Here is a 14,419-nt window from a genome sequence, read left to right as displayed (position 1 = left end):
AAACCAAACCCACCTTTCCTTTTGGTCAGCAACCCACCTTTTCACACCATACAACATTTATATATATATATAGATAAAACAAAATCAAACCCAATTGTCTCCTAGTGGGTCCCACAAAAAAGCCATCAACACAAAAAAAAAATTCAATTTTCTTTCTTTCTTCATTTACCATTGATTTCGTCCACTACTCAACTTCAGACATGAAAAAAAAAAATATATATATATATATATATATATATATATATATATGATATATACAATTGAATCAAAACCAAACAATTCCTTAAATAACACAAGTGTGGCCCGCGAAAAACCATTTCCTCTCTCCTCCTTATCTCATTTCGGCCAACCCATTTGCTCCATCTTCAACAGATACAAAAATATGTATATATCATATATATTAAATTGCAGCAAAAATCCATTCGACCCATTAAAAAATTTCAATTGGATAAATCTCTAATTTAAATAAATAATCAATCTCTGAAACTAAAAAGTCATGAAATAATTATAATTTCAACTCTTAAAAATCCGGGTTGTCACATTCTCCACCACTTAAAAGAATTTCATCCCGAAATTCAGATCCAATGATTTTCGCATACCCGAAAATATCAAAAGTGGCAAAACAAAATCTAAAAATCCTTACCCCAGGCGATGTGAGATACTGTGACATGAAAAACGTTGTGGTAGCTGACAGTACTAATTACCAGCCCATATACTCCGTAACCGTTGTGATAGCTAATCAATGATGTCACCCGCCCACAAAAACAAGGCCAACAATAAAACCAGGCAATACAACATGCCAAATCACAATCATTAACCACCCCAGTAGCTGTCAGTGAACGACACCCGCCCATACACACCAAGCTACGAGCGGTAGCTAATCAGACCTAAACACTCGCCCACTCACACCCGTTAACATCATCACCAAACTCACACTTCCGGCTAGGTACAGGCTCTGATACCATTCTGTCACGCCCCAAATTTTCTAAATAAATTCCTCGATTTATTCAAATCAAAATACATCAGTATTACACCCAGGATCTCAAAAGAAATATCACTTTATTGATACAAAATCAATTCCTCAAATAAATATACAAAATTCTCTAAATAAATAAATAATTCCTTAACGCCAACTCTTCTACTTAAGCCCGCTACTAGCAATCCAAGTTCTTCATTAGTACCTGACACTGGAAGGGGGTGAGACGAGGGAAGTCCCAGTAGGAAAAACCGTAGCAAGGATTTCAAAGAGTTTCATGATAAATTTGCTTCACAAAAATATATATATGCTTTTAAACAAAATACATATTTGCAATTATAGCAAAATAACAATCAATAAAATATTTGAAATAAAATCATCCAAGCCATTCAAGATATGAAGAACCCTACACTGTAAAATAAATAATCATTCATCAGATCATCAAAAAGCCTCAAAGCTCCCGGCCTTTGTGCAAACTCTTGGCTCTCTTAATATCTCTAAGTTCTTTTCTTTGTGTACAACTCTAATCTCTTTACTGAATAATCTATAGTGCACAAACACACCAAATATATAGGCACTACACCGACACATCACAACAGCTCACGCCTCCATGTTCCATACAAAATATCTCATGTGCAAATATCAATGTCAGAAAAGGTTGTCCAAAATATCACTTAACAAACAACAATTTTGGCCCAAAAGTCATCAAGTGGCCCCCACAAAATCACTTTTCTTATTCCATTTCCCTTCTCTCGGCTGGAAGCTAACATTCCATCTTATCTTCATTTTTTTCTTATTCTATATCATCACTAAAAAAAAGACTATACACACTTGGCCAAAAACCAAAAAGGTAAAGGCAAAGGCAAAATCAATAGTTACATCACCAAACGAAACCCACCTTTCCTTTTGGTTAACAACCCACATTTTCACACCATACAACATTTATATATATATATATAGATAAAACAAAATCAAACCCAATTGTCTCCTAGTGGGTCCCACGAAAAAGCCATCAACACAAAAAAAAAAAAAAATCAATTTTCTTTCTTTCTTCATTTACCATTGATTTCGTCCACTGCTCATCTTCAGACATGAAAAAAATATATGTATATATATGATATATTCAATTGAATCAAAACCAAACAATTCCTTAAATAACACAAGTGTGGCCCGCGAAAAACCATTTCCTCTCTCCTCCTTATCTCATTTCAGCCAGCCCATTTGCTCCATCTTCAACAGCTACAAAAATATGTATATATCATATATATTAAATTGCAGCAAAAATTCACTCGACCCATTAAAAAATTTCAATTGGGTAAATCTCTAATTTAAATAAATAATCAATCTCTGAAACTAAAAAGTCATGAAATAATTATAATTTAAACTCTTAAAAATCCGGGTTGTCACATAAATATGGAATCAAATTTACACTAGCTCCTAAGTCAAGAAGGGCCCTCTCTATCTTGTTGTCACCAATGACACACGAGATAGTTGGGGCGCCCGGATCCTTATCCTTTGGAAGAGCATTGTGTTGAATGATTGCACTCACATTTTTAGTTAATATTACATTCTTTGGCAAATGATTTTTGGAAGTGCGCTTTTGAGTGCACAAATCCTTGAGAAATTTTGTATAGGGAGGGATTTGCTTTATAGCATCGAAGAGAGGTAAGTTAATTTTTACTTGCTTGAAGACTTCCCACATGTCTTGAATTTTACAATTTTTGTTCCCAAAATGTGTCGACTCTTGAAGACGTTGAGGAAATGAAGCCTTAGGCTTATAAGAAGTCCCCACATTTGGGTCGACAAGCTTGGAATTTGCAGTGCTAGAATTTGGATTTTCAGGAATGAACTTTGGATTAGGAGAGAGGAGATTTGGATCTTTGGGTGGAAGAACTGTGTCATTGTGTCTTCCATCAACCTTGTTGTTCACAACTTGACCACTCCGAAAGGTGGTGATTTCTTGGACTTGTTCATGAGTAAGCCCACTCGGAGGAGGGGCTTCATCAACCACATGTATCCCTTTAGGATTCTCAAATGGTTGAGCGGGAAGCTTCCCCTTATCTTTTTGAAGAAGTTGGTTCATTAAAGTAGCTATTTGTCCGACTTGATTTTCAAGTTTAGCTATGGACTGAGTATGAGAATGAACAATTTGGAGAGTGGGCTGCAATGATGTCAAGAGTTGCTTATTTGATTCCAACATTTGCTTGTTTAGAGATGCCATCATTTGCTTATTTGCAGTGAGAATTTCATCCGTTGGGAACACAGGAGATGAAGTAGAGACATTTGGATTATACGGAGGACGGTAACTCGAAGAGGCTTGAAATTGCCTATTTTGAAATTGAGAAGAGAGCTGATTTTGCTGCCCTTGATTTTGGAATTGTGAATTTTGTGGGGCTTATTGCCTCCACGAGAAATTCGGATGATCTCTCCATCCCGTATTATATATATTAGAAGGATTGTTTCCGGGCCTGGAGAACATCGCATTCGCTTGCTCTTGATTGGGACTAGGAATTTGCTCCGGCGTGGGGCAATCTTCCGAGAGATGGAAAGGACTAGTGCATGATGCACACACCGCACTGGCTGAATTTTGAGACAAGGAAGGAGAGAGATGTGGTGACATCAATTGATAGAATTTATGAGCTATGGCATCCACTTGAGAAGACTCTTCCCTCATTATCTTCGGTTGACATAGGTTGGTGTTCTTTGCGTTGGTTGAGGTTGGAGCACTACGAGAATTATGTTGTAATGAGTTTTCACTCAAATTCTTAAGTAGGTCCACACCTCATCCGCACTTTTAGACATGAACATCCCTCCACATGACGAATTAACCATGAATCTATGTGGGTCGGTTAACCCAGCATAGAACGCTTACACCAATTGCCATTTTGGAATTAGGTGGTGCCGACATTTCCTAAGAAGGTCTTGAAGTCTCTCCCAAGTCTCATGAAGTTGTTCCCCTCGCTTTGTGAAAAACTAAGAATGGAACGCCTCATTAGGTTGGTTTTACTCATTAGATAGTACTTCTTTAAGAATTCTTGTTGCAATTGAACCCATGTAGTGATGGAATTTGCAGTAAGAGAGTTCAACCAATATTTTGCCCTTTCTTTTAAGGAGAATGGGAAGAGATGCAAATGGAGAGCATTGTCAAGGAAGCCCCTCAGCTTGATGGTAGAACATATTTCAAGGAATTCATTAAGGTGCTTATAGGGGTCCTCATTTTCAAAGCCATAAAAAGATGGAAGCATTTGGATGGTGCTAGATTTGATCTCATATTGGGCTGCCTCGATGTTTGGCATTACTATAAAAGAAGGAGAGGCATAAGTTGTAGGGATGAAATGGTCCCTAAGAGTCATAGGAACATTTGGAATTTCAGCCCTATCATTATAGATTCCCTCATTCCCGACATTTCCCTCATTGTTGGCCATTTTATTAAATTCAAGTTCAATTCCTCTTATATTTGCAGATTCCCTAAGGTTTCTTCTAAGAGTTCTTTCAAGCGAATTTATGTCAATAGGCGAATCAAGAGTTGGTAAAGATAATGATCGACGCCCAAACATCAATAACACACAACGCAATCAGCATAACAATTCATCACCATAACCTCCACATACGATGTTCCCTTTCTCCTCAATTATCAAAAATAAAAATTAAATGGCCACGACAAGGACCGATGCTTTGCAACATAGAGAAACAATAAATAGCCTTAACAAAGGCTCCACAAACTAAGTATCTCTAAATTAAACCCATGCAAGATATTCAAAAGTTTAAAACTAGAACTTCGAAAACTTACTTGAAGTCGTATAGACTTACAAATTTGCTAGCCTTCCCTTAGCAAGCCTTGAGTACCTAAAATCTCACTATAATACTTGAAACACAAATTAATCGAAACCAACAAGAAAATATCCACAAAAACACACTATTCACAATCAAACCAAAGTTAATCCTAAAACCTCGGTTACAAAACCGTTTACAATCCCCGGCAACGGCGCCAAAAATTGATCGGGTCTCGTCGACTATCAATAATAATAAACCCTTTACAATAGCATAAATCATTGTAAAATAGGGCTATTGGTCGGGTAAGTTGAATCACTGGGATTACTAGTTTATGGCAACCAAGGTTTTTAAATTCACTTTTAGCTTGATAAAAGGGGTATAGAGTTTTGATTAGGTTTGTCAGTAAAATTAGGAATTAAAATTGCATAAGACAATAATTGCAAGGAATTGAAGAGATGAAAATAATAAAGAGAGGACTAGGGAAGTGAATCCACCATCTACCATATAAACATGCTAGAATATGATTCATTTGGGAAAAACAACATAAATAAGTGGCCATGATATGTAGTTACACATGGTTGCTACATTATGTTCAAGAAGTTCATGAAATCAATGGCAAGAATAACCTATCAAAGTTGCACATGCTTGAACTACCTAACTAGAGTGTAGTCTTATACATGCTCACTAAGCTAGAGATTATCAAGTCTTTAATCACATGATAGGAGCACACGAAGCCAAAAATCAAGAATAAACCATCAAAGGAAGAACCTAAGCCATGGCCTATCAAATTTCTTAACAACATGCCATTAAAACCATTCCACAATCTCATTTTCATTGTCACTATGAAAATGCAAGCCATACAACCATAAGAACATACATTCTAAGACAAGATAGTAAATTCAACATAATCATTTATATCAATTTCAGTTCATTACATCAAGTGCAAGCTCTAGATTATAGAACAACCACAAAAATACATCCTTTTCCCCAAAATAGAATCAAAACTAAAACATGCTTACAATGAAGGGCTTCATCACCTCCTTAGATAGAGAGTTAGTTACCCATGGATGCAAGGAATGAAGGAGAAGAAGAGGCCTCACCCTCCATTTTCACACCTAGGGGCTCCTTAGCATACAAACCCACTTGAACCCAATATTTCTCTCTCTAAACTTAGCCAAAATATCAGATACCCCTTTTATAATGTAACCCCCCTCAATATATCCCCTTAGCCATCTATCTACCCCAAATATGTGGTCCTCCAACCCCCAGACCATTCAAAGCAATCCCCTAAATTAAGGGATAACATTTGGTAAAGAGAAAAGGAGACCATGTTGGTTTGTCTGCAAAAAAGACAGGCGCCCGCGGATGCCTGCATTTCGAGGATGGCTACTAGATGATTTAGCGGGCGCCCGCTAAATCTGCGGCGGGCGCCCGCGGGAGCACGGTGCCTCTGGAGACTTTGGCGGCGCCCGCATCTGCTGGCTTCACTGCTTTCACCCCTTTTACTTGAACCATTTTGGATCGGCCCTTTGACACAGTTTTCATCCTAGGCGCGATGCAGCAAAACTCATGAGCTCAATGAATCACTTGGCTTGATTCTTCAAGAATTCCTCAAAACCGCACTTTTAACTATTTTTGAGGAACCAACCTGAAAGTAGACAGAAACATACAAATAAAACTAAAATATACATTATAATCAACTAATGGACTTAGCTAATGCAAATAAGGGCACTTGAATATGCAATATTCGGCGCTTATCAGAAACATATATATGACTATGTGGTAGTTGTATGAGGATGTGGATCATACGTTTGCTTATACAGTATCTGTTTACCATGCTAGTGCCGTTGGTGGTGTAAGTGTTTCGCTATTTGTTTGACCCCTATGTGATAGGTGGTTTATTTGGTTTACCTTATGTGTACTGTGTGCTTATCACTAAGGTATTATTTGATTTATGTCATTTAAAATTGTGAGTATTTAGTTTATACTATTTCATCTTTCCTGCACTTATGTTGGATTTTGTGACCGTAGATGTTGGGATAGAAATGTGTGAGCTACGTTGTAGACTTGTGTTTTGAGATTTTAGTTGTCCACTATAAGGACTTTAACCCAGTGTTTTGTCTTCTGTATGTAGCCTTACGGTAGGTCTACTTCAGATTTGTGTTTTGGTTTTCGATTTTGTGGGTCCGATCCATTGGCTTGAGGGTACAGACTTGTCAGGCTGTGGATTCGTGACAGGTGTTGTTGTTGTGGTGTTTTCAAATAAAGGGGTTGTTAGTTACTCTAGCGTTAAGGATTTAAAGCCTTAAGCGTAACGGTGCCAATGACATTGTTGTTAGAATTCTGGGATTAGCTACCCCAAATCTTGCGGATGCCTGGTTCCGTAATGCTTTTGGTAATGATCATTCTCGACATTGATGTCATTTGTATCAAAAATTTTCTTTCTAAGTTGATCTGTTGAGGGCATGTTATGAACTAGTGCCTTATACTGTCATGCTACCTTATTGACGAGTAAGTGTGGACGGGTTCTGGTCATTGTTCATATTGCTATATCATTCTTAGCCATTTGTTTTGATTCGACTTGTTGCTGTCTTGGGATTCTCTCGGTAATTGACATTAAGTTAATATGCCGATTCGTTTGGGGAGTGTCACTCAGTTCTTAGTTTTTGCGTACCTTCAGATGATCTTCAGCCTTTTGGAGTTGTCTTTTAGCACCTTATGATATATCATTTGGTTTGATCTTGCTTTAATCTTGTTTGGTTTTCTTTTGTCTGCCCTGGATTTTGGGGACGAAATCCCTTTAAGGAGGGTAGGTTGTAATGACTCAGTCATTTTCCTTCATTTTCTTTTTCTCAGATTTTCACGGATATTCCGTTGATCTTTTCCTTTTTGAGTTCGGTTTCTCGTCACTTAGTGTCGTCTCGAGTGCTTAGGAATGGTTTCTGAGACTCTTTCCTTGGGATTGACAACTTCCTTAAAGGACCACGTCATTTCTGCATTTTCATTTTTTTGACACTATTCACTTTTCGTCTTTTTCCCTATTTTATCTTTTCCCCGTTTGTCACTTTTTGGCACAACCTTACTTTTTGTGTTCGAAGTTGATTTTTAACTTCAGGTATCTTCATTCTAAGTGGTTTCCATGAAATACGTATCTTTACTTTTGTAGAAAAGTACTCTAGTTGCTCCCAGTATCCACAGAGGCAAGGATGCATAGTTCTTCAGAAATATTTTCTTTTCTTGGGATGTTTTTTGTAAATATCTTTTGAAAATATTTTATTTCAGGGGTTTCTAAGAAAATATTTTTTGGAAGATATTTTCATTTTGGGTCATTAGTGCAGTTATCACTTTTTGTAAAATCATTGTGCAATAATGAAAGTTAACGCAAAAATGCTCATTTTGAGCCTGGATCCTCGTACGGGATTCATTTTCACTTTTCATTGAGTCGTGTACTCTTAGAATTTCCTTTTGGTCGTTTTTTCCCAATTTAAGGGTTTCTGGCCCCGGTTGCCGCCGAACTTGTTCAAGGCATATCTCTCTGCTCGGGACTTGATTTTTGATACTGTTTCTTTCGTTATTCATCCTTTCTCATTTCAATTCTTTTTCATTCACGGAGTTTTGCCATTTGAGTGCGTTTGCTTGAATTTCATTTTTCCGGATCCGGCAGGGCCTATTTTGGGCACTTTTTGAGTTTTTCTATAAATAGGGGGTCTTAAATTGAAAAATCAGATTTCTCCCACTATTTCCCCTCTCTTGGATGGATTCCATGCTAGCCATGGGCTGCCACCTTCTCTCTCCTCTTTTGAGCCTCTTCCCTTCAGTAAAACGCCATTGTGCCTTAGTGTTTTATGTTTGCCATGGCGAGGCCTTCGATTCTACCGATTGAAATATCATTTTGGCCATTTTTTGAGTTCGAATTTGAAGTCAAGTTGTGATTTTGATGGGGCTTCCTTGGGGTTCTTGTTCACCGTGTTGTCCCCGACAAAACCCAAAATATCGTCGAATTTGGAGTGGTTTCATTTTGGTGGCTTTTGAGATTTTTATCTCAAATTGAGGTGGGGGTGTCTTAGATTTATATTAATGTTGTATTGATGATTTTAGAAGCTTATACAACTTGTATGCATGTTATGGTTTAAGTTCTAGAATTTAATTTAATTATTTTGTATGGTTAAGATTTAATTCTCATGATGATATACAACTTAGAATTAAATTGTGGCATGCTAGAAAATTAGGCTTTGGTATATTTGTTAACATATATTAAATTGGGATTATTTGAATAAGAATTGCACTTTTTATTTAATAATTTTCTTTTATGAAAGTTTAATTCTTATGGTCATACCTTGCATGAAATAAACTTGTGATATGCTATTAAATTAAGTCTTAGCATATTCTTTAACATACTTTAATTTGAGAGTATTTGGATAAGTTTAAAAATTTAGAGATTTTAATTAAAATGATTAATTAAAATCTATTTAATAGTTCAATTGGCTTAATTAAGTTTTTAACTTGATATTTATGATGACTAGGAGCATATATTAATTAGGGACCATTTGATGTGGTTTTAGAATTTAAGGATTTGATTATTATGATTTAATTAAATTCCATTTTATTGTTCCAATGGCCCAATTAAGTTTTTAAGTTGATATATGTAATGATCAAGTTATGTTGTATAACATGGATTAATTAGGGATCATTTGATTGGGATTTGAAACATAGAGAAATTAATTAGTTTATTTAATTAATTTTCATTTTATTGCGTTAGTGATTTAATCATGTGTTGACATTGGTAGTATGTTTAAAACAATGTTTTAGACTGTAATGGATTTATAAGTTTATGTTTTCAATGTTGAATTATATTGTTATAGCGTGTAACGAATCGCACACTGAAGATTCGACATGTAATGTTATTATAGCGTGTAACGAATCGCATTCTGAAGATTCGACATGTGATATTATTATAGCGTGTAACAAATCGCACTCTGAAGATTCGACATTTGTCATCCCATAGTAGTTGTGGATTTAGATCATGTATTATGTGGTTTCAACCTACTTGTGCATAGAATATGATTTCGTACTTTATATATTTCGTATATAAGTTGTTAACTTATTTCACTTGGGACATTGTTACAGAGATATGGCTAAAGTTTGGCTCTAGTACGGGAGGTATGAGTTCTCTCTATTTTATAGTGCACACTAGGGTGGTATTCCCAGCAGGTTAGTGCCCGAAATAACCGTTTAGGTCTTGGCATTATCCAAGATTTAATGTCCAAGTCTCCCACTATTTGATTCCGCATTCAATTCCAAGTTGACAATCAATGTTTAATTGTGACTTGTGGTTTTGGTTATTAACGATTTAATGTTGTTAAATACATTTATGCATTATGATTTTTAATGAATCATTGCAGGTTTTAATGTTGTTAAGTACATTTATGCTTTATGGTTTTAATGAATCATCGCAGTTTTAATGTTGTTAAGTACATTTAGGTATTGTGATTTCTAATGAATCATTGCAAATTTTGATGTTGTTAAGTACATCTATGCTATATTGTTCAAATGTAACTTAGGAATGATCCTATAGATTCATTTGAAACATAGACGTTAAGTGGCATGACCCACTTTAATTGTTTTCGCAGTTTAGATTTCAAGTTAATAACTTTGAGAATCTATGTCTTGTTGCCTTGTATAACATGCTTCTATGTTATTTAAATTGTATGAACGATGTGATGTAGGATGTTCCTTGGGTCTCACCTTTGACTTAGACGTTAAGTGGCATGACCCTTTTGAATTGCTTCACATTAATGTGATAATCTTGTAAAATGTTAGGTCCTTGCATGCTCATCTTCTACGAGTAGCTTTATGTTACCCACTCCAAAGTTATCGGGGATATTTTTCAGGTACAGGAATCAAGGTTGAGATTCTCATTATGCTTGGACGATTTATGGACTTGAAGGTTCCGTTCTTGTAAAGGTTGGCTTGAAATGCCACTTGTAATCTTATATGTTAAAATGTGTATATTTGATTCTGAATATGTAATGTGTACATGAGTAAACTCTTTACAATGTATTTGACATGTATGAGATGAGGCCATAGGCCAATGTTATCTAATTTGCATTCTATGCATTTTCACTTTCAAAGTTTATTATGGAAGTATTGAGAAATGTCAAGCTATTTGCTTCACCATGTTTGCATCGGGTGTGGAAATTTTATTCTTTTCCTTTCATAGGGTCTCATTAACCATGTATGAGGTGTGGCCGAGGGCCAAACACCAATTTGTTTTAGGTTTTGCATTTTGGTTTCCTTTATTGCATTTTAAGGCAATTTTATGGAAAATTGAGGTTTGAGATGTCATATTTTGCATTGGGGATATTTTGAGGCCGCGGACCATTGGGACTCGTCTTAAATGTCTTTTTACGTTTGCGTGCATGTCCACATTTCACAAAACTCTTAAGTTTCAACTTTTGACCTATTTTTGGGCAATTTTTTGAATTTTTATGAAAAATACATGCATGGGTGTATGATTTAAAGTTCCTCTTTATTTTAGCATGTTATGGATGCTTGTATGAGGCTAGGAAATGTTTTAAAACATGTTTGGATCATATGAGATGCATGCATAGCATTAGTTTTTGACCGAGTTCTTTCCCATGCATTGTAGCAGCAACTTTTGCTGCTGTCTATTACGTCGGTCGGGTCGGCTGATGAGAGCCATCAGCCGGCTGACACATCTTGAGAATCCATTCCAGTAGCCTCTTTAGTGAAAAAGGTCATTTCGGCCGGCTGACAATTGGGGTTCGGTCGGCTGATGATCGGGTTTCGGTCAGCTGGTTCTTGCCGTCGGTCGACCGATCCTCCTTGGAACCTTCCCTTTTCAGTTTCCTTTGGACAGTTCTCTTGCATCAACTTCAGAAGGTCATATCTCTTTCATTTTAAATCCAAATCAGGTCATTCTTGATTCTAAGTTCAAGAGCTTAAAGTTAGCTTTCTAATGATACTAACCACAAACCAACACTCCAACTGTAATAAGAGTTATTTCAGTTTTAGTGAGATAGGGTTGTGGGATCTCCTAATTTGGATGATGCCTCTTTGTTCCATTTTTGTATCTTTTTCGTCCGGACTCCGAATCAGGTGATTCTTGCGTCCAACTTCATTCATTTCTCGTTGTCTTTCCAATGGTGTGCACGGTGGCATCCATTTTAGTTTGAAATGACCATTTTACCCTTAGTTCATTTCTTTTTAGGTTTGACATTCTTGCTTCATTACTTAGCTCATTTGAGTTGCATGGCTTCATGTGGAGTCATTTTGATGACTTAGGGATGACGTACATCTCTAGAGGACACTTTTCATCTTTCGCTTCCGTATTTCGAATCCATTATCGGGTCAACTCTCGGATCATCACTAACACACCGGGTTGCAAAACTTGGGCCGTCACAATAAAGGTTAGAGACCACCATGTATTTTCCTATTCATATGAGACCATAAACTCGATAGGATTACCGTAAAAAACATCTTGAAACCCAACTCTTCATATAAGAATCCGCAAAAGTATTAATGAACCATTGAGTGACTGCAACCAAAGAATGAAGATCATGTAAGCCATCCCACTTGCATAAGTGAATGAACCAATTACAAACTTGACTAGCATAGTTGCATGTCGAGAAAGTGATCATTAGAGTCCTCCCCACAGTAGCAATTATGACAAACTGCGGTGATGGTGAGACCCCCTTCTTCTTAAATTTTAAAAAAAATTGTTGATATGTCGCAAAACTGAACTACCAAAAAAGAGATTTTAGTTTTGTAACCATTCCAAACTAGAGTATGCCAAGGAACTTTAACTCCTTCCTATTTACAAATCATCATTGCTACTTTAAAAGAAAATTTTCCATTATACCATACCATAACATCCTCATCTATTTGATTAACAACTCTGTTCAAACAATATCCAATTTTTGCATGCTAAGAAGTTGGGACAACCTATCTACCAGAGTTCCAAAGGACACTGAGAGTGTGCAAATTGAGAACCAACATCAAAAAGTCTTTTAGGACCAAACTTTTATTGTAAAGATACCCCATTAAACCATGGGGAAAAAAAAAAAAAAAAAAACTTAAAGCAGTACCATTATTAACTTGAAATCTCAAGTGTTGTAACATGAGGTCTCTAACCGACAAGATTGCCTTCCAAGCTACTGAATTAGTAGGTCTAACAATCAAACTCCAAAATTGGCTCTCTTAACATATTTATCCCTAAACCATCTAACTCGCAAAACTTTTTTCAAATGCAAAAAGTCCCGCTACAGAACACATTTGCTTATTTGAACAATGTTGTGGAAACTCCTAACTCCCATGCCACTCTCAGCCTTAAAAAGAGTGACCTTATCCCTACCAAACAAAAGATGCACTTGATTTTGTCTTATTAGTTGGGGATGGGAATTGGTAGGATATTAGGATATCTGAGCTGAGGGATAATGGTTAATATGGCAGGAGACAAGTCCATTAAGAGTCATTAATGAAAGAGCTGATCATTGTGTTGGGATAAAAAATGAGTTCTAAATTTATTCATTTGAAGTGAGGCCTTGTAATGGACTAATAGAACTCCATTTATCAATCCAAAAATTAGTGTTTATGCCATTGCCATTTTCTACCTTGACAAAGGGCTTGATGGCAGGTCAGAGCTAAAGTAGCTTACACCAATTCCATGAGCATTAATGTGGTGTTTTCAGGAGCCAAATGCATTTTTCTCTAATAAGGTAATTCCTTACCCATTGTGCCCAAAAAGATAAGTGATCTGGTGATAAAATTTGTCACAGTTATCTCATAATGTCTATTTTGTTCCATGTTTGAATGTGTGGAATACAAATTCCTCCAGTAGACTTAGGCGAGCAGACAACAGACTATGAAACATTAGCAGCACACTTTTTGAGTTTCTGACCTATCCATATGAATTTCCTAATGGTGCAATTTAGTTCAGTTAATGCATTGACAGGAAGAATAAACTTTGAAGCCCAAAAAATCGGCACACTGCGTAACACAATTCGATAAGTTGTACTCTCCCAACAAAAAATAATAATATGCTAGCCCTATTCCTTATTTTGCTAGTGACTTTTTAATTCAGTTCTTCGTAATCAGGAGGTTTCAATCTGCCGAAAATATCTGATGGGTAGAAAGCCTTTTTCAAACCTAAAAATGGTTAGAATGTTGGCTTCAAGTGACGGTTAATACCTGAAAAGAAAATGTTACTTTTGGACTGGTTAATGCCAAAACCTGAGATTGAACAAAAAAGGTCAAGTGCATTCTTGATGATCTGGATTGAGGTGGATTAGAATGAGATGTGATCAATAGACCGTCAGCAAAAAATGAGGTGTGAAAGAGAGATTTTTACATCTCCAATGGAATTTGAAGGTAGGGTTGCCTTGAATACTTTTATTAAGGATAAAGGAAAATACACGCATTACAATTACAAAAAATAGGGGGATAATACATCACCTTGCCTTAGGGCTTGATCAACTTATTTGAAAAACCCATGAAACACAATATTTAATGAGATAGTTTAAGAAGAAGTGATACAAGTTTTTTGTTTATGAAAGGAAAAGAAAAAGAAAAAGAAGTGATATGTCCTAATCAATGAAAAGAGGTGAAAATTCAAGGATTAAGAAAGAATCAAAGAAAAAAGATAATCAA

This window comes from Cornus florida, unplaced genomic scaffold, assembly GCF_030987335.1.
Source record: "Cornus florida cultivar Cherokee Brave unplaced genomic scaffold, ASM3098733v1 CherokeeBrave_3.0.0_Hap2_Chr01, whole genome shotgun sequence".
NCBI lineage: Eukaryota > Viridiplantae > Streptophyta > Magnoliopsida > Cornales > Cornaceae > Cornus > Cornus florida.
This window is presented reverse-complemented; position numbering follows the sequence as displayed.